Genomic DNA, 22,407 nt, shown 5'->3' on the forward strand with positions numbered 1-22,407 from the left:
GCAAATAGCATCATTTTAAGCAACAAAATTTTGATAGCAATCAACTTTCTAAAAACAACAAACACAATAGTGCAGCAGCATGCACATTCATCTTCCTGAATTTCTGCTCACTTCCTATAAATGCAAAACCAGAATACATAGCAACAGGAACCCCACATACACATTCATCTCTCAAATCTCTCTCAAACTCGCTCACTTCCTGTAATGCAATAGGATCGAGGGTCGAGAGCAGAGGTATGAGGAAAGAACAATTAATTGGCTGATGGATTCAAAGTTGAGATCAAACAAGACAAGTTAAGATTAAAGAACAATTGATTGTTCCCCAGATTGAATGGAAGGAAACAAACAAAATGAATCAATTTGATTACTCATTGCACTGCGGCGGCTACCTTTGTCGATCTTGAGCTGTTCGTTGAGGGGCACCATGGGTGGCATGTTTGGCCTTCTCGTTCTCCTCCACGTCAAGGTTGCTAGTCTGCTCCTTCTCCTTCTCCTTCTCCTTCCTACTTCCTTCTCGATCGAAGTAACAACATAAACACCACCACTAGCAACATTAAAGGTGTGAGTAAGGGTTATGGTCAAATCAACATTCTGTACCTCTCTAGCTTCGCTAGTCACCGCACTAGAACTGAACTTCAGATAGAAAATAGAGGTAACAATAGCAGCAATTGGTAGCTGCGTAGGGGCATGCATCGGTAGCAACAGAAAAGGATGCGGCTATGCCGGGCAGTCTTAGGTGCAGCAGCAGCTTGCAGCAAGGAGCGGCTTGCACTCAGCTCCTTGAGCGACCGGCCATAGAGGAACCAGTTGGACTGTTGAGCTGGTGGTCCTTGACCCCGCGACTCCTCCAGCAGGCTCCACTTTTTGCCGCTGAAGCATAAGGCATGGCCTTGGAGCGGTCATGTTGCAGGGTGCCGAGTGCCTCGTAGAGATGGTTGGCGCAGACGCATCCGGAGGAGGGAACCGAAGCCATGCTGCAGGGAGACCGGCGGCGACACTCGGGGCAAAGAAGCCAGCCGAGGTCCACATGTGAGGTCGGAGGTTGCGGATCCCAGGCATGCGGCAACGGGTGGAGGTCAGAGCCAGTGTATGCTCGAGCATGGGAAAATCCTTGAACTTGGTGTACACCAGTAGTAGCACTTACTGGTTCTCCACCACCTAAAATGCAGAACACATGGAAAATAAGAATAGCACTGATCCAAAATTAGATTCTGACTGAGTGTGTCACTTGTGTGTGATCATTCCTTGTGAATATTCCATCAAACAGGTTTGGTGTCACTTGATGCAAGAACACAAAACAAGCATACAGAAAGCTATAGTTCTTTCATTCAGCTATTTTTTGAATTGAGCAGTGCATTTCTCCCTCTCAACATCTGAAAAGTTCCAATTATCTGACGGCAACTATATTTGAACTCTGAACTACCATTGTACCTATTTTTTGAACTGTTTTAGTTACTGAAATTTTTGTGGTCTAGGCCCTAAACCACAGTATGTGTTTTTATTTTTTGTTTAACAAACTATAGAATTTTTTGAATCAAACTTCTACTGCAGTGTATACATATCTAAGTGAATTATTTTCCATCAACTAACTGATTTCACTTTTTATGTTGAACTTCTACAAATCTATTTTTGCTAGCAACTGAAAAGGCCTACAAAGGTGTACACATTTATAGCAAATCCTATGAGAGGCATTTTGATCGTACCCATTTTAATGATACATTGTGTCAACATGTGCATAGGAAAACCACTGCTGCATAATGAGCAATTGATCAATTTCTCCTTTTGCTCACTTCTTTGTCCCTACCTCAAGCGAAACCAGATTTGACATTAGCTACAAACAAACATGAACATATTAAAACTAGTAGGCGAGTGCACTGAGAAATTTTAGCAAACACATGGCATGCACTTAGCAAAAGCTTATGCGGTGAAGAAGAAAGAAGGGGGGTGGGCAGGGACCTGGGAGCTGCGACGAGTGAACGGCCTGGGGCGGCCGGGTTGGACTGCTGGTCGCACTGGCGGCGAAACCAACGCCCTGGCCACACCAGGATGACAGGCAACCAGAAGGAGGTAGAGGGGCGTGTCCACGGCGGAGACATTGAACGGCCCATGGTCGCACGTTGAACTGCCTGCACGCGGTGGGGAAGAGGGACGAACGGCGCGCGCTGGGGAGGGAGGTCGCGGCGGCGGCACGCTAGGGGAGGGGGGTGGCGATGGCGCGTCGGGGAGCGTGGTCATGGCAATGGCGCATCGGGGAGGGTGGTCGTGGTGGCGCCGGCGTCCGGCGGGGCTGGTGAGAGAGGCGGCGTCCGGCGGCATGGGGAAGGGAGGCGGCGTCAGGCGGGGTAGGGGAGGGAGGCGGCGTCCGGCGGCACGGGGGGCGGAGGTGGTGGCTGGCAGCGCGCGGGAAGGTGGAGGTGGTGTGCGCTCGGGACGGAGAAGGTTGGGGGTTGACCATATGCAAGAGGTCCGGTGGGCTTTGGACAAACGGATCACCTCCTCTATATAGGGCACGAGGGTAACAGAATAGTCCAGCCCTATATATAGCCAATGAAGAAAAACGACGGAACCAGTGAAGACTATGCAAAGTTGAAGAATATGAATAATTTGAGGAATTTCAACTTTTGGTGGTGGCGTGACCCACCGTATAAGAATGATGATTTCAGATAACGCGTACAATTATCGTAGGGTTCTGAGAATCAAATTCTTCGTTAATTTCTTCACACTAAGAGTGTTATTCTTCATTGATTGAAGAAAAACGTTTCTTCATGTGTTGCACATCTAAGTCATCAATTTTGCATAAGTGTTAGGATGAGTGTCCTTTTCAAAGAACATTCGAAGATTCTAGGATATTTAGCTCACACCGCAACTTGCTAAATCTCCTCTCATCCAAGGGCTTTGTGAAGATATCGGCTAGCTGTTCTTCAGTCTTCACATGCTCAATAGAAATGTCGCCCTTCAACACATGATCATGAAGAAAATGATGACGAATCTGAATGTGCTTTGTCTTCGAGTGCTGAACTGGGTTGTGAGAAATCTTGATGGCACTCTGATTGTCACAGAAGAGAGGTACATTCTCCATGTTGACGCCGTAGTCCTTGAGAGTTTGCTTCATCCATAGCAATTGGGCACAGCAAGAACAAGCGGCAATGTACTCAGCTTCAGCAGTAGATAGTGATACGCAGTTCTGTTTCTTCGAGGACCAACAGACCAAAGATCGTCCGAGGAAATGACATGTACCAGATGTTGACTTGCGATCCACACGATCACCAGCATAGTCAGAGTCAGAATATCCAACAAGATCAAAAGCCGAGCCCTTGGGGTACCATAATCCAAGTGTTGGTGTGTGAGCTAGATATCGAAGAATATGCTTCACAGCCTTATGTGTGATTCCTTCGGTGCAGCTTGAAATCGGGCACACATGCAAACACTAAGCATTATATCTGGCCTAGATGCACATAAGTATAATAAGGAACCTATCATGGAGCGGTATACCTTATGATCGAAGTCAATACCATTTTCATCAGTGCACAGATGGCCATTTGTGGGCATAGGAATTTTGACGCCTTTGCAATCTTGCATGCCAAATTTCCTCAGTACATCCTTGAGGTAATTCTCCTGAGATATGAATATGCCATTGTGTTGTTGACGAATTTGAAGACCTAAGAAGAATTTCAACTCTCCCATCCTAGACATTTGATATTCTTCACTCATCATATAGGCAAATTCATCACTATAACGTTGGTCAGTACAGCCAAAGATAATATCATCAACATATACTTGGCACACAAACAATTCACCATCATAAGATTTAGTGAAAAGAGTAGGGTCGAGTGAACCGGGTTTGAAGCCTTTCTTCATGAAGAGTTCCTTCAAAGTATCATACCAAGCTCGTGGGGCCTGCTTGAGGCCATAGAGGGCCTTGTTGGGTCTGAAGACTTTGTCAGGAGTTTTTGGATCTTCAAAACCTCGGGGTTGAGAAACATATACTTCTTCCTCAAGCTTACCATTGAGGAATGCACTTTTCACATCCATTCGATATAGAGTGATATCATGATGGTTAGCATAAGCAAGTAATATGCGAATAGCCTCAAGTCTAGCAACAGGTGCAAAAGTTTCATCGAAATCAATTCATTCAACCTGTGTGTAGCCTTGAGCTACAAGTCGTGCCTTATTCCTCACCACAAGGCCATTTTCATCTTGCTTGTTGCAGTAGATCCACTTTGTGCCGATGATATTGTGCTTGCGAGGATCTGGACGTTTGACCAGTTCCCAGACATTGTTAAGCTCGAACTGATGTAATTCTTCTTGCATGGCCTGAATCCACTCAGGCTCCAGAAATGCTTCATCTACCTTAGTGGGCTCTGTAATAGAGACAAAAGCATACTGCCCACAAAAGTTAGACAAATGTGAAGCTTTTGAGCGTGTGAGAGGACCTGGCGCTTTGATGTCATTGATGATCTTTTCAACTTGCACTTCTTTTGCAATGCGAGGATGAGCTGGTTGTTGTTGAAGAGTTTGATTAGCGTTTTCTTCAACACCATTTTCTTCAGCATTTTCTTCAGGTGCATTAGCTCGACGTTCTTCATGTTCTGGAATGAATTCTTCAGCAGATTCTTCAGTAGGAATGACATCCTCAGTAGCCTTGAACTTGATAGTTTCCTCAGGTGCTGGTTCATATATCATAGTAGGTAGGTGCTCTCTTTGCGAGCCATTAGTTTCATCGAACCGCACATCTACAATTTCAACAACTTTGTGAAGAATGTTGTTGAAGACTCTGTAGTGTGTGAGTCCTTTCCGCAACCAAGCATAAAACCTTCATGTGCTTTCGATGCAAATTTTGAGTTGTGATGAGGATCTCTAATCCAACATTTAGCACCGAAGACTTTGAAATAATTTACATTGGGTTTCTTATCAGTGAGGAGTTCATAGGCAGTCTTTTTGAAGAATTTGTGAAGATATACTTTGTTGATGATGTGGCACGCAGTATCAATTGCCTCAATCCAGAAACGACGAGGCGTTTTGTATTCATCAAGCATAGTGCGAGCCATCTCAGCAAGAGTCCTGTTCTTGCGCTCCACGACACCATTCTGCTGAGGAGTGTAAGGAGCAGATAACTCATGAGTGATACCAAGTTCATCAAGATAGTCATCGAGACCAGAATTCTTAAACTTAGTGCCATTGTCACTTCTGATGTGCTACCAAAGTTGGTTGAAGCCCTCGAGGAAAATCATTTGAAGACTTCCTGCACTTCATGTTTGTAAGTAACAAGGTGTACCCATGTGTAATGAGAATAATCATCAACAATAACGAAGCCATATTGAGATGCTTCATTTGAGATAGCAGAATAATGATTAGGACCAAAGAGATCCATGTGAAGCAATTCAAATGGGCGAGTGGTGGTCATGATAGTCTTCACTGGATGCTTGGCCTTGGTCATCTTCCCGGCTTCACAGGCTCCGCATAGGTGATCCTTGAGGAATTTGACATTCTCGATGCCAATGACATGCTTCTTCTTCGCAAGCATGTGCAAATTCCTCATGCCTGCATGACGAAGTAGTCGATGCCAGAGCCAGCCTTCTGAAGCTTTTGCATGTAAGCACACGGCTGGCTGTGGTCCTGTAGAGAAATCAACAATATACAGGTCTCCTCTCCTAAAGCCTTCGAAGACTTTGGAATTGTCAGCTTCCATAACCACAACACAACGGTACTTGCCAAAGACAACAACCATATCAAGATCACAAAGCATTGAGACGGACATAAGGTTGTATCCTAAGGACTCAACAAGCATGACTTTGTCCATGTGTCGATCCTTTGTAATCGCAACCTTACCTAGACCCAATACCTGACTTTTGCCTTTGTCAGCAAAGATGATATGCTTCAGATGTGACGGAGATAATGGAGCATCCATCAATAGATTCTTATCACCAGTCATGTGGTTTGTACATCCACTATCAAGGACCCACTCAGTGGCTTTGGGTTGATCATCCTTGGCACCCTTTTCCATGAAGCAATAGGTGGGAGCGTAGTCATCATCGCCTTCATCAGCCTTGTTGGTGAGGTCATTTTCTTCAGTATTGAAGATAGACTTGATGACGAATGCAGTAGCGAGAGCTAGGCTCGCCACTCCGGATTCGGACTCCTCAGATGACTCCTCTTCCTCATTTTCTTCAGATTCAGCCTCAGAGTCCATTTCCTTGCCAATGAATGCCCTGTCCTTCTGGGAGCTGCTCTTCTTGTGATATGAAGGCTTTGAGGATTTTGATGATGAGGATTGTGTGCATTTCTTCTTTTTCTTTGCATCATGAGAACTGTAATCCTTGTATTTCTTCTTCTTTGATTCCTTTTCCCACTGAGGACAATCTTGAACGAAATGTCCAGGTTTCTTGCACTTGTGACAGAGCCTCTTCTTGTAGTCACTGGATGAGGAATCATTGCTCCTTGAGGATCTTCCAAGGCGACCACGTCTTGAGAACTTTTGGAACTTCTTCACGAGCAGAGCCAGATCATGGCTCAGTTCTTCAGGATCACCAAGGTTGCTAGCAGAGTCTTCATCTTCGGACTCAGATACTGCCTTGGCCTTCAGTGCACGTGTTCTGCTATAGCTTGAACCATAGAGATCTCTCTTTTCAGCAAGTTGGAACTCATGAGTATTTAGCCTCTTGAGAATATCAGCAGGATCAAGTGACTTGTATCAGCACGTTCTTGTATCATCAATGCCAGAGTGTCAAATGAGGAATCAAGCGATCTCAACAATTTCTTCACCACCTCATGGTCGGTGATGTCAGTGGCACCAAGGGCTTGAAGCTCATTTGAGATGTCAGTGAGGCGATCGAAGGTTTGTTGCGCATTTTCATTGTCGAGTCTTTTGAAGCGGTTGAAGAGATTGCGAAGAACATCAACTCAAGAGTCACGCTGAGTTGAGACTCCTTCATTCACTTTGGACAACCTGTCCCAGATAAGCTTCGCTTTTTCCAAAGCACTCACTCTGCCATACTGTCCTTTGCTCAGATGGCCACATATGATATTCTTCGCTTGAGAGTCGAGTTGCTTGAATCTCTTCACATCGGCAGCATTCAGAGAAGGTGTGACTGAGGGAACACCATTTTCCACAACATACCAGAGATCGTTATCAATTGCTTCAAGATGCATTCGCATCTTATTCTTCTAGTAGGGGTAGTCTATCCCATCGAAGGTAGGACACCCACCAGAGACCTTGATCATACCTGCGGTCGACATAACTAAAACTCCAGGCGGTTAAACCAAAATCACACAGAACAAGGGAGTACCTTGCTCTGATACCAATTGAAAGTGCGTTATATCGACTAGAGGAGGGTGAATAGGCGATTTTTATGAAATTCTTCACTGAGGAATTTGCTGGTGAGGAAATTCCTTAGCAAAGAACTACTAGCAGCGGAATAAGTACTCAGAAGTAAACACAACAGAATACAGCATAGTCATCATGATGAAATGAAGACAGGCACAGAGTACAGGAAGCGTAATCACAGGATAACTCAGGATGAAGACAAACAGACTGAAGAAATTGAACTGAGGAAATTGAGAAAGTCTTCAGTCAAAGTCTTCAAACACAGATACGAACATACATACAGCACAGTTATGAGGAAATGAAAAGGTTGAGGAAATAAAACCAGTAAGCTCAGTGAAGACAATGATTTGGTAGACCAGTTCCAACTGTTGTCTCAGTTGTACGTCTGGTTGGAGCGGCTGAGTATTTAAACTCGAGGACACACAGTCCCAGACACCCAGTCAAGGACACTTAGTCCAAGACACCCAGTGTCACGCCCTCGATGCGGCTATATCTCCCACGTGTCGAAGCACGACTTAGAGGCATAACCGCATTGAAAGCAATGTCGCAAGTGAGGTAATCTTCACACAACCCATGTAATACATAAGGGAAAGAGATACATAGTTGGCTTACAATCGCCACTTCACACAATACATGAATAAAGCATTACATCATCCAGATACAATCATGGTCCGACTACGGAACCAAAATAAAAGAAGACTATCCCAAATGCTACACAGATCCCCGATCGACCCCAACTGGGCTCCACTACTGATCAACAGGAATGAAACAACACAACGGACAAAATCTTCATCGAGCTCCTCCATGAGCTTGGTTGCGTCATCTGCATGATTCAACGGCACCCGCAAGCTGGTTTTGGAAGTATCTGTGAGTCACGGGGACTCAGCAATCTCACACCCTCGCGATCAAGACTATTTAAGCTTATAGGAAGGGTAAAAGGTATGAGGTGGAGCTGCAGCAAGCGACTAGCATATCTGGTGGCTAAACATACGCAAATGAGAGCGAGAAGAGAAGGCAAGGCACGGTCGATAAAACTATGATCAAGAAGTGATCCTAGAACAACCTACGTAAAGCATTACTCCAACACCGTGTTCACTTCCCGGACTCCGCCGAGAAGAGACCATCATGGTTACACACGCAGTTGATGTATTTTAATTAAGGTCAACTTCAGGTTTTCTACAACCGGACATTAAAAAATTCCCATCTGCCCATAACCGCGGGCATGGCTATCGAAAGTTCAAATCCCTGCAGGGGTGTCCCAACTTAGCCCATGACAAGCTCTCACGGTCAACGAAGGATATACCTTCTCCCGAGACATTCCGATCAGACTCGGTATCCCGGTTCTACAAGACAACTTCGACAAGTTAAAACAAATCCGGCAACACCGCCCGAATGTGCCGACAAATCCCGATAGGAGCTGCACATATCTCGTTCTCAGGGCACACTCAGATGAGCGCTCCATACAGCTTAAACCAAACCTCGAGTTTCCCCGAGGGGGCGCTGCACAGGACTCTAGTTTGGACCAACACTCAGAGGAGCACTGGCCGGGGGGGTAAAATAATGATGACCCTTGAGTCTGCAGAACCCAAGGGAAAGAAAAGGCTAGGTGGCGAATGGTAAAACCAATGTTGGGTATTGCTGGAGGAGTTTTATTCAAGGCGAAATGTCAAGGGGTTCCCATTATAGCCCAACCGCGTAAGGAATGCAAAATCCGGGAACATAACACCGATATGACGGAAACTAGGGTGGCAAGAGTGGAACAAAACACCAGGCATAAGGCCGAGCCTTCCACCCTTTACCAAGTATATAGATGCATTAATTAAATAAGAGATATTGTGATATCCCAACAAGTAAACATGTTCCAACAAGGAACAACATCTCCATGTTCCAATAAGGAACAAACTTCAATCTTCACCTGCAACTAACAACGCTATAAGAGGGGCTCAGCAAAGCGGTAACATAGCCAAGCAACGGTTTGCTAGGACAAGGTGGGTTAGAGGCTTGGTTCAACAATATGTGAGGCATGATAAGCAAGTGGTAGGTATCGCAACATAGGCATAGCAAAAGAGCGAGCAACTAGCAAGCAAAGATAGAAGTGATTTCGAGAGTATGGTCATCTTGCCTGAAATCCCGCAAGGAAGAAGAACGAGTCCATGAAGAAGACACACGGACGTAGTCGAACGGGTCCTCACAAACGCGACGTTCTCGGAACCAACCCGAAGAAGCAACACCGGAAAGAAGCACAGAACATAGTAAACAACCAACACATGAACATGGCACGGTGCGCAAACAAGTATGATGCATGTCCGGTTTAATGAGGCATGGCATGGCAAAGTGCACAAACAACCCTACAAATTAATTGGAGCTCATTATGCAACTCCGTTGCATATTGACAAAACACCACATTTAAGTTATTTAGTTCGATCTCGTTTATGTACCCAACAATATTAAATGTTGTTAAACATGGCAAGAGGGTGACGCAAAGAAAACTACCTATCTAGGCAAGTTTAAATGAGGCCGGAAGCAACGAACACAATTCCGGAAAACTCCTCATGAGCATATTATAGATTTGGTACTGTTCTGCCCTAAACAATATTTTAGAGTTGTTAAACATGCAAAGTAAAGTCACCATGTTAAACTAGGCATTTTTCTACCCCATTTACATATAAAGTTTATTAAATTCGGAGTTACGGTTATTTAGTTATGAATTAAATCATTTTAACATGGCATAGGAGCAAATTTAACCAAACAACATTTTAAACATTTTAAACATAGATGAAAGTGGCAAATTATTAAACTAGACAAAATTCTAAGCAACTTTCATATATTAAGTTTTTACATTTGATGCATGGTTGGTGAGTTATTAAATACATGAAGAACAGGGACTTTTCTGTAAAACAGTCATCTCTGGAATAATAGACAAATTCCCAGATCTGAAAAAAAACACAGCCGGCTAAAACTAGGCGGACTGGGCGCTCACCATGGGCCAAGCCCAGTTAGTGAGGGAGGTTGGCGGCGGCCTCACGGGCAGGCCGGCTTAGGCGCGCAGCTGGCCTCACCATGGGCCTCGGCCCGTTCGGTGGTGAGGTGGACCGGATCTGGTGGACTGGATGGTTGAAGGGGCGCGGCTGGGCCTTGCGCGAGATGCGGCCCAGGCGTGGTCGCGGTTCACGTAGGCGAAGGAAAAGGGCGGTCAACAGGGCAGCGCTCGGCTCGTCCCTGAAGCGAGGAACGAGCAGGCAGCCGATGCGGATGGCGGCGGCGAACAGCTCGCTGGATCCGCCTGATCCAGGCGAGGCAGTGGCAGGGGAGGCCGAAAATGGGCAGGACGACGGTGGGGCACCCAGATCCGGTGGCCATGGGGGTCCCTGTACAAGGCTGGAGATAGAGAGAGGTTAGAGGAAGGAGGAGAAGGAGATGGCCAAGAAAAACAGAGCAGGGCGGCGGGATCCGGCCTGGGAGGTCCTCCGGCGAGGCTTGCCGGCGACGAGGTCTCCAGAGACCGTACGATGAGCTGACGGGGGCGGGGTGAGTTGGCTCTCGGCACCTGCCTGCTGGATCGAAGGCTCAAGGAGCTGCTCTCCTTTGGTGCTGGACCCGCACGGGAGTCGGGAGGGGAGGCGGCTGCTAGCAGAGAATGTCGAGGAGCAGGGACGCGCGAGGAGCTGCTGCTGGGCTTGGTCGGCGGTCATGACGCGAGAAGACGAGCTCGGGTGGCTGCGGCTGAAGGGGTGGATCGAGCAGAGGCCGGAGAGGTTGGTCGGGGATGGATTGGATCGGTTTGGTGGTTGGTGGTTGGTGCAGGGGGAATGAGAGGATCCCGAGGTGGGAAATGAGTGCGGCGGCGGCGGCTGGGAGGATCCCTAAAAATTAGGGTTGTACAAAATGTACTAGGGATAGACTATATATATAGTAGGTGGGATGACTTAGGGGTATATCGTCCCTCTGATCGCAATTGAACGATCACGAATAAAATAGCTAGGAAGTCCAAATAAGAAAACGGTGACGTTTTGTAGACGTTTGGGGATGATCCGGATCCAACGGTGATGACTGCCCGGGTCGGGTCCGGGACAATTTTCGGACGCGCGCGAGGAGGTTTGATGCACTGAGCAGAGAGGGTTTCGGACCGTGCGGTCGCATCGGACAACTCCGGAAGCGAAGAGGGGAAGGAGGATGGACTAGGTGGGCTATGGCGAGACTGCGAGGGGGAGAAGAGAGAGAGAGGGCCCGGCATCTGTTTCCGGAGACCGAAAACGTCCGACGTTAGACCGACTATAATGCCGCTATAGTTTAACGGTTGGGATATCAAACGAACTCCGAATGCGATGAAACTTGACAGGAGGTCTGTCTACACTATAATAAGACCCCACGCCAACTTTCAACCCATTCCGAGAACATTTTCCAGCCACTTATAAAACACTATTTTGGACATGTCGCGGGCGCGTGCAAGTGTGTCTGGGCTCGGAACGGACAACGGAGAGAACTCGGAGAACCCAGACGAATGCAAGTTTTGAAAACATGATGATGCAATGCACATGATGACATGATAAGATGCAACACGCAAGCAAATGACAAGCCAACAACATCAAAAAACAGGAAGACACCTGGCACATCGGTCTCTGGGCGTTACAACACTCCACCACTACGAGAGGATCTCGTCCCGAGATCTAGAATGGCACCGGAGGAACAACAGAAGAGAAAGAGAAAAGGTAAAACTAATTGCTTCTTTGACAAACGAGTGAAACCACAGAACCTTGAAAAGGTTAAGCCATTTCGAGAAAAGAATACAACGGGGATGAACAAAGTTGAAATCACTCCGTTAAGAAAAGAGGAACAAGGAACATCACGAGAGCCCTGTAGGTTGAAAGGCACAAGAGAAAGGTTGCAAAGGACAAGAAGTACATGCAAGCACTCCGGTTAAAACAAGATGTACAAGGTGTGATAAAGCGAAAAGAACTTGAGCAAAAGGGCACAACACTCCGGTTAAATGGATAGGCATGAAAAGAACATGATCTTTGACAAAACGAGATGATGGGTTGAAAAGAGGAACATCAAAATGCCTCCGGAACAAAAGTAAGAATGGAATGGAGTGAACGAAGGGAAACAAGGTCTTGAGAGAGCACGCTTGCAACAAATGCTAGAACGGAGTTGTTGGAAAACCAACAACGAAAATAATAAGCTTGATATGGTCTTATGGAATACATCTCAAATTATGAGGTGACAACCTGCCACCCACGCGAAAAGAATTGATTGGATTTATAAGAATAAGGAGACGAGAAACTTATATCACCGGGGGAATAGATGAAGAACTTGGGTCATTTATAAGCACCATAATAGCAACAATCCTTATGGAAGGCTTTAGGTGAAACATGACACAAGATAATTCGAATGACGAGATTGATGGATTTAAAATATCTCATCCTTGACAACACGTGAATCATGAAACATGAACTCAAATTATCAAGTATGACATAATACCACCTCCAATTATACGGAAGAAAAAAAATTGCACTCCGGATAACAAGATGAAGAATACTTGAGCTCCCTAGAAAAGAATCTCGATGAAAACTTCGAGAAGGAATTAAATCCTTGATGAACCATCATGTAGAACCTTCATGAAGAACTCCGGTAACAAAAGGGTGATCAAACAAAAAGGAAAGAGAAGTTGAAAACACAAGGTGAAACCTTGCAATGATTAGATGGATCTTCGCGATGAAATAATTGAGAGATCTTGGAACTCCGGGAAAGAAATGATAACGCATCTCGAACTGAGAATGTGAAATGATGAACCACTCCGGAAAGCAGGAAAAGAATAAACTCGATGAAACAAGAATAAGAATTACATTATGCCTATCCTTCATCAATTAAATTGATGACAAGCAACGGATTTGACATACTACTTATTCTCGTAGAAAGGATTAAGATAGATATAGCGTCAACTTGGAAAGGTCTTCCATGAACCACCGGTCGGGTTGAAACAACGAATAAATTGATATGATGAACGAAGGAAGACAAAATCTTGGAAGAACCACCGTAAGAATTGAGAATGAACGAAAATACATGAGAGAGTTTAGATACAAGAGAACAAAGAGATCATGAACTGATTAGAGAATATACTTGAATGATGCACTGGTTAGATTTGGAGAATGAGAGCTGAAAGCTGGAATGAATAATCCTGAATTGATGGCCTTCAGATAAACAAACTGAAAAGTCTCCTGAATTACTCCGGATGGGTGAAAATAATTCTCATAATCAAAATAATTATGAGGGGATGGCAAGAAGCTAGAACCACGAATCTTGAGGAGAATGGAGCAAGAAATGGAGGAAAAACTCTTCTTTGGTCTTCAAATGCAGAGAATGACGATGAGAAACACCACCAAGAATTATTGAGGTACTCCGGAATGACGATTTTAAAGGTTGAACCAACGATGAAAAGAAATGAAAGATCTTGGAGAAAGACATTTGACTAATGACAATTCATTCTTACGTCAAACTTCAAAAAGAAATTTGAGGATAGCTCCAGGAAAATAGGAAGAGTCAGGTAAGATCCTGGGAAAAGACCTGTGGGTTAGGGCCCACTGAAAAGATACATCATTGGAATGATTGCTTGAAAAGAGAGATTCCACCGGTTGAAATAAATGGCTTGAATGAGGGAACATCCTCGAAAGATCTTGAACGAATGCAGAGTGAAAACACGAATCTCCGAGATATCTAGAGCACTCCGGAACAACAGAATAGCGCGAGGTGAATGATTAAGAGGGGCACCGGTATGAGAAGGCATTTGAAATAAGGAAACAAATATGATCAACACCGAAAGCTTGAATTGAATCCACCGGAGAAGAATATGAGTGATGAGAGACGAACTTGAAGCTTCGTTAGCATCTTCCTGAGAATCAACGGATAAGAACATTGACGGGAAAGAATGGAGAGACTTCACATCAATAAGATGGATACTCGATAAAGAAATCCGAGTCCTTGAAGAACCAAGGGTGGGAGGGTGGGAAAACAAAGGCACCTTGGGAAGGATGAAACAAACACCGTTGAGAGAGCTTGAATTGATCTTGCAGATGTTGAAATGATCGGATGCACTTGAAGAGAAGCACACCGGTTGACAAGAAATTGAAATGACAAACTCGATGATCGAGAAGGATTAGTATTCACAAAGCAGTATGAGATCACCATTTAGGAAAGGTATGGAGTCAACACTTGACATCGAAGCAACTCGAATACCACAACTCAAAACAAAACAAAGGATTGGCTTGCAGAATAAGCCGGAAGAAACATATGATAGAGATTTCGTCCGAAGTTTTCGTGGTGGAGCCTACACAGGCTCGATCGTACAGCACCATCATGTACAAGGCAGTGCACATGACATACGAAGCGTCCCCGAGTCGGCATAGCCAAGGACTCTTTAAGACACAACGAGACCACTGTAAAACCAACCGTGGATAGGCGGACCACTAGACGTCAAACCCCAATTTCATATCATACATCTATCGGAAAGATATCCTAAGAGCTACTTGAATTCCCACTTATAAACTCCCGAAATTTTCCGGTTATGCAATCAGGTGTTGGGGATACAGGGGAAGCATAATATCTCACCCAAATCTAGCAAATCCTACATCCAGCTGTATCCATCCTTCAACACATAACCGAGAAACCTTCGGAAATCATCTACCTCAACCTTCGAAAAGCATCCGTTATATGAGTTATGGCAATACTCCCGAACTCCCGCCCCAGTACTGGGTGGCGTCGAGGTTATCTCACCAACAACTGCATAAAAGAGATTTTTGATGTCGGCGAAACTAATCTCAGGTATTCCAGAACTGCAACGATAAAATTGTGACGACAACACCTCGGAGCTCAACTCCCCGGGACACTGCCACAACCCCTAAATGACAGGAGGCACCAAGAACAATGTTCTCGTCACAAATCGATCGGAATGATTCCAAGATACCTGCGTGATCCTAAAAAAAATTTAGTGAGATTTGAGAAGAGAAGAGTCAAAACTCTACGTCAGGATGCCTTACCAGAGTGACGAAGGGACTGGGGAGTAAAAAGAATTCCTAAACTCTCCGATATATAATTCCTAAATGACTCAAAACATTTTTCTAGACTCAACTTGTCCGCTAATTCGATCAAGCAATGGGCTCCTAAGGTCGGGGAAGGCTCTGATACCAACTTGTCACGCCCTCGATGCGGCTATATCTACCACGTGTCGAAGCATGACTTAGAGGCATAACCGCATTGAAAGCAATGTCGCAAGTGAGGTAATCTTCACACAACCCATGTAATACATAAGGGAAAGAGATACATAGTTGGCTTACAATCGCCACTTCACATAATACATGAATAAAGCATTACATCATCCAGATACAATCAAGGTCTGACTATGGAACCAAAATAAAAGAAGACTACCCCAAATGCTACACAGATCCCCGATCGACCCCAACTGGGCTCCACTACTGATCAACAGGAATGAAACAACACAATGGACAAAATCTTCATCGAGCTCCTCCTTGAGCTTGGTTGCGTCATCTGCATGATTCAACGGCACCTGCAAGCTGGTTTTGGAAGTATCTGTGAGTCACGGGGACTCAGCAATCTCACACCCTCGCGATCAAGACTATTTAAGCTTATAGGAAGGGTAAAAGGTATGAGGTGGAGCTGCAGCAAGCGACTAGCATATCTGGTGGCTAAACATATGCAAATGAGAGCGAGAAGAGAAGGCAAGGCACGGTCGATAAAACTATGATCAAGAAGTGATCCTAGAACAACCTACGTCAAGCATTACTCCAACACCGTGTTCACTTCCTGGACTCCGCCGAGAAGAGACCATCACGGTTACACACGCGGTTGATGTATTTTAATTAAGGCCAACTTCAGGTTTTCTACAACCGGACATTAACAAATTCCCATCTGCCCATAACCGCGGGCACGGCTTTCGAAAGTTCAAATCCTTGCAGGGGTGTCCCAACATAGCCCATTACAAGCTCTCACGGTGAACGAAGGATATACCTTCTCCCGAGGCATTCCGATCAGACTCGGTATCCCGGTTCTACAAGACAACTTCGACAAGTTAAAACAAATCCAGCAACACCGCCCGAATGTGCCGACAAATCCTGATAGGAGCTGCACATATCTCGTTCTCAGGGCACACTCAGATGAGCGCTCCATACAGCTAAAACCAAACCTCGAGTTTCCCCGAGGGGGCGCTGCACAGGACTCTAGTTTGGACCAACACTCAGAAGAGCACTGGCCCGGGGGGGTAAAATAATGATGACCCTTGAGTCTGCAGAACCCAAGGGAAAGAAAAGGCTAGGTGGCTAATGGTAAAACCAATGTTGGGCATTGCTGGAGGAGTTTTATTCAAGGCGAAATGTCAAGGGGTTCCCATTATAGCCCAACCACGTAAGGAACGCAAAATCTGGGAACATAACACCGATATGATGGAAACTAGGGCGGAAAGAGTGGAACAAAACACCAGGCATAAGGCCGAGCCTTCCACCCTTTACCAAGTATATAGATGCATTAATTAAATAAGAGATATTGTGATATCCCACCAAGTAAACATGTTCCAACAAGGAACAACATCTCCATGTTCCAACAAGGAACAAACTTCAATCTTCACCAGCAACTAACAACGCTATAAGAGGGGCTCAGCAAAGCGGTAACATAGCCAAGCAACGGTTTGCTAGGACAAGGTGGGTTAGAGGCTTGGTTCAACAATATGGGAGGCATGATAAGCAAGTGGTAGGTATCGCAGCATAGGCATAGCAAAAGAGCGAGTAACTAGCAAGCAAAGATAGAAGTGATTTCGAGGGTATGGTCATCTTGCCTGAAATCCCACAAGGAAGAAGAACGAGTCCATGAAGAAGACACACGGACGTAGTCGAACGGGTCCTCACAAAAGCGACGTTCTCGGAACCAACCCGAAGAAGCAACACCGGAAAGAAGCACACAACATAGTAAACAACCAACACATGAACATGGCACGATGCGCAAACAAGTATGATGCATGTCCGGTTTAATGAGGCATGGCATGGCAAAGTGAACAAACAACCCTACAAATTAAGTGGAGCTCAATATGCAACTCCATTGCATATTGACGAAACACCACATTTAAGTTATTTAGTTCGATCTCGTTTATGTACCCAACAATATTAAATGTTGTTAAACATGGCAAGAGGGTGAAGCAAAGAAAACTACCTATCTAGGCAAGTTTAAATGAGGCCGGAAGCAACGAACACAATTCTGGAAAACTCCTCATGAGCATATTATAGATTCGGTACTGTTCTGCCCTAAACAATATTTTAGAGTTGTTAAACATGCAAAGTAAAGTCACCATGTTAAACTAGGCATTTTTCTACCCCATTTACATATAAAGTTTATTAAATTCGGAGTTACGGTTATTTAGTTATGAATTAAATCATTTTAACATGGCATAGGAGCAAATTTAACCAAACAGCATTTTAAACATTTTAAACATAGATGAAAGTGGCAAATTATTAAACTAGACAAAATTCTAAGCAACTTTCATATATTGAGTTTTTACATTTGATGCATGGTTGGTGAGCTATTAAATGCATGAAGAACAGGGACTTTTCTGTAAAACAGTCATCTCTGGAATAATAGACAAATTCCCAGATCTGAAAAAAAAACACAGCCGGCTGAAACTGGGCGGACTGGGTGCTCACCATGGGCCAAGCCCAGTTAGTGAGGGAGGTTGGCGGCGGCCTCACGGGCAGGCCGGCTTAGGCACGCAGCTGGCCTCACCATGGGCCTCGGCCCGTTCGGTGGTGAGGTGGACCGGATCTGGTGGACTGGATGGTTGAAGGGGCGCGGCTGGGCCTTGCGTGAGATGCGGCCCAGGCGTGGTCGCGGTTCACGTAGGCGAAGGAAAAGGGCGGTCAACGGGGCAGCGCTCGGCTCGTCCCTGAAGCGAGGAACGAGCAGGCAGCCGATGCGGACTGCGGCGGCGAACAGCTCACCAGATCCGCCTGATCCGGGCGAGGTAGCGGCAGGGGAGGCCGAAAACGGGCAGGACGACGGCGGGGCACCCAGATCCGGTGGCCATGGGGGTCCCTATACAAGGCTGGAGATAGAGAGAGGTTAGAGGAAGGAGGAGAAGGAGATGGCCAGGAAAAACAGAGCAGGGCGGCGGGATCCGGCCTGGGAGGTTCTCCGGCGAGGCTTGCCGGCGACGAGGTCTCCAGAGACCGTACGGCGAGCTGACGGGGGCGGGGTGAGTTGGCTCTCGGCACCTGCTCGCTGGATCGAAGGCTCGAGGAGCTGCTCTCCTTTGGTGCTGGACCCGCTCGGGAGTCGGGAGGGGAGGCGGCTGCTAGCAGAGGATGTCGAGGAGCAGGGATGCGCGAGGAGCTGCTGCTGGGCTTGGTCGGCGGTCATGACGCGAGAAGACGAGCTCGGGTGGCTGCGGCTGAAGGGGTGGATCGAGCAGACGCCGGAGAGGTTGGTCGGGGATGGATTGGATCGGTTTGGTGGTTGGTGGTTGGTGCAGGGGGAATGAGAGGATCCCGAGGTGGGAAATGAGTGCGGCGGCGACGGCTGGGAGGATCCCTAAAAATTAGGGTTGTCCAAAATGGACTAGGGATAGACTATATATATAGTAGGTGGGATGACTTAGGGGTATATCGTCCCTCCGATCGCAATCGAACGATCGCGAATAAAATAGCTAGGAAGTCCAAATAAGAAAACGGTGACGTTTTGTAGACGTTTGGGGATGATCCGGATCCAACGGTGACGACTGCCCGGGTCGGGTCCGGGACAATTTTCGGATGCGCGCGAGGAGGTTTGATGCACTGAGCAGAGAGGGTTTCGGACCGTGTGGTCGCATCGGACAACTCCGAAAGCGAAGAGGGGAAGGAGGATGGACTACGTGGGCTTTGGCGAGACTGCGAGGGGGAGAAGAGAGAGAGAGAGAGAGAGAGAGAGAGAGAGAGAGAGAGGGCCCGGCATCTGTTTCCGGAGACCGAAAACGTCCGACGTTAGACCGACTATAATGCCGCTATAGTTTAACGGTTGGGCTATCAAACGAACTCCGAATGCGATGAAACTTGACAGGCGGTCTATCTACACTATAATAAGACCGCACGCCAACTTTCAACCCATTCCGAGAACATTTTCCGGTCACTTATAAAACACTATTTCGGACATGCCGCGGGCGCGTGCAAGTGTGTCTGCTCGGAACGGAAAACGGAGAGAACTCGGAGAACCTGGACGAATGCAAGTTTTGAAAACATGATGATGCAATGCACATGATGACATGATAAGATGCAACACGCAAGCAAATGACAAGCCAACAACATCAAAAAACAGGAAGACACCTGGCACATCGGTCTCGGGGCGTTACACCCAGTCCTCACCGTATTCTCCTTGAACTAAGGTCACACAGACCTCGTGCAATCACTCGTGGTAAGTCTTCAGGCGACTTCCAAACCTTCACAAACTTGGTCACTCGGCGATCTACTATTCCTCTTGGATGCTCTAGACCCATGACGCACAGTCTTCAAAGGTAACAAGTGTCGGATCCACTCAGGATCAATCTCTTCAGTGATGCTCAATCACTTGGGGTTTGTAGGTGTTTGGGTTTGGGGTTTTTGGTTTTTCCTCATTTGATGATTTTCGCTCAAAGTCCTCGGAGGATGGGTTGCTCTCAAATGACAAGTGTCAGTTTCTCTCGGAGCAGCCAACCAGCTAGTGGTTGTAGGGGGCGGCTATTTATAGCCTAGGGAGCAGCCCGACATGATAAGACATAAATGCCCTTCAATGATATGACCGTTAGGTGGATAGATATTTTGGGACAGCTGGCGCATAGCACAGCAACGGTCAGAATTTTGAGTAGCAAAATCCTCAGGGCTATCATGTTCCTCACTGTGTAGGCAATCCGCACTGGCGAATTCCTAACTCCTCAGTCAGGACAAATTCCTCAGAGACCAGAAGAACTTCGTCTCTGTCACTGACGAAATTGACTGAACTGTATGAGATTTCCAATGGCTTCACCCGAAGGGATTGGTAGGTGTAGGATTTGAGTTGAGCATCACATGGAAAATTTTCCTTAGTATTTCCTCGACCCCCTTTAACAGTACGGTGTTTCCTATGACTCAAGAAAGAGAAAAACAAAACTATGAAAACAAAAGTCTTCAAGCTTCATATTTCTCGCATGAATATCAAGTCTTCACGGACACACCAATTTCTTCACTTTCAAAGTCTTCATGAAAGTCTTCAGAAATACCAAAATCTTCAGTCGAAGATATTCATTTTTAGGGGTCGACTTTTCCTGTAAATATCAAACTCCTCATAGACTTATAGACCCGTGTACACTCACACACGTATTAGTCCCTTAACCTATAAGTCTTCAATACACCAAAATCACTAAGGGGCACTAGATGCACTTACAATGGGGAGATTGGTCCTTACTTCCCCACTCTCTGTGGGGTTAGACAAGGCGACCCCTTCTCCCCATTCTTGTTCAATATGGTGGTGGACGCGCTTTCCGCCATCCTGGACAAGGCTAAGGTTGCGGGCCATATTCGTGGGGATCACTCCCCACCTGGCCGGTGGCTCCGGGATCTCCCTTCTCCAGTACGCCGACGACACCATCATTATGGTCGAAGGCTCAGAGGCGGACATCTCTAATCTTAAGTTCTTTCTCTGCTTCCAACAAATGTCTGGCATGAAGATCAACTTCGAAAAAAGTGAGGTGATGGTGATGGGCTACTCTCCGGCAGAGTGCCTGGACATTGCCAATCGGCTCAATTGCCGCTCGGGCTCCTTCCCCATGACATACTTGGGAACGCCCATTAGTGACTCTAGGCTTACCGTCGCTGACTTGCGGCCAACCGTGGCCAAGCTGCGAACGCGCATTGAGCCATGGCAGGGCAGGTGGCTGTCGAAGGCGGCTCGGACGATTCTCATCAACTCCTCCCTCTCCAGCCTCTACTTGTTCCTCATGAGCTTCTACAACCTTCACGAGACTCTACACCATTAGATCGCCAAAGTCCAGTCTCGCTTCTATTGGGCAGGCGATAACATTAAGCAGAAATGCCATATGGTTAGCTGGCCAGACATTTGCAAGCCTCAGGAACAAGGAGGCCTCAGCATCATGTGCTCCAAGCGCATGAATATTGCCCTCTTATCCCGATGGCTCTGGCGCATTTTGCAAGGGCACGGCGACCTTTGGTTAGACATCATCCGGAACAAGTACCTGCGTGGGCAACTCCTAGCCTTCTGTCAGAGGTCAGGCGGTTCCTAGTTCTGGCAGTCGGTCATCCAACTGCTCCCTGTCCTCCGCATTGGGACTTACATCTCGGTTGGATCGGGAGCTGCGACTTTGTTCTGGTTTCACCGGTGGGCAGGAGACTCCCCCTTTGCTGCATGCCTCCTCGACCTCTTCTCCATCGCCGTCGACCCTTCGATCTCAGTAGAGAGGGCCCTTATTGACTTAGGGCGCCTCGCATTCCGGAGGCCATTTGGGCCTCCGAAATCCGCCGCCTGGCAGGAGCTGCTTGATTGCGTTGCTCTCCACGAGCCGGTAGTGGATGCTGGCCCGGATTAGGTTCGGTGGCGTCTTGAGTCGTCAGGCCAATTCTCCACCAAGTCCCTCTACCAGGCCATTGCCCCCTCCACCCCCCCCCCTTACGGCAGTGTGGTCCATCCGCCTGCCATTGAAAATCCGGATCTTCATGTGGCAATGGATCCGCGGACGGACCCCGTCTGGGGTGGAGGTTCGCAAGCACAATGGCCCTGGTACCGGCCTTTGCCCGCTCTGTGGTATCCCCGAAGACTTGAATCACATCTTCTTCTCTTGTGTGTCCGCTCAATTCGTGTGGAGCTGCTTTAGAGAGGTGGTGGGTGGTAATTGGTGCCACACCAACTTCCCCGACCTATTCGCCGAACTCCAGAACTCCCCACTGCCCTCTCGCCACATTAGGTGGCTTGAGATTGGGGCCCTCGCTTGGACCCTCTGTACGATCCGCAATAAACTTGTGATCCAGCGCATTCCTCTTCGACGGGCTACTAATGCTCTCTTCAAACTGTCTGATTCCTTGCAGCTTTGGCGG

The sequence above is a fragment of the Triticum urartu genome, chromosome 5 (assembly GCF_003073215.2).
Source record: "Triticum urartu cultivar G1812 chromosome 5, Tu2.1, whole genome shotgun sequence".
In the NCBI taxonomy this organism is placed as follows: domain Eukaryota; kingdom Viridiplantae; phylum Streptophyta; class Magnoliopsida; order Poales; family Poaceae; genus Triticum; species Triticum urartu.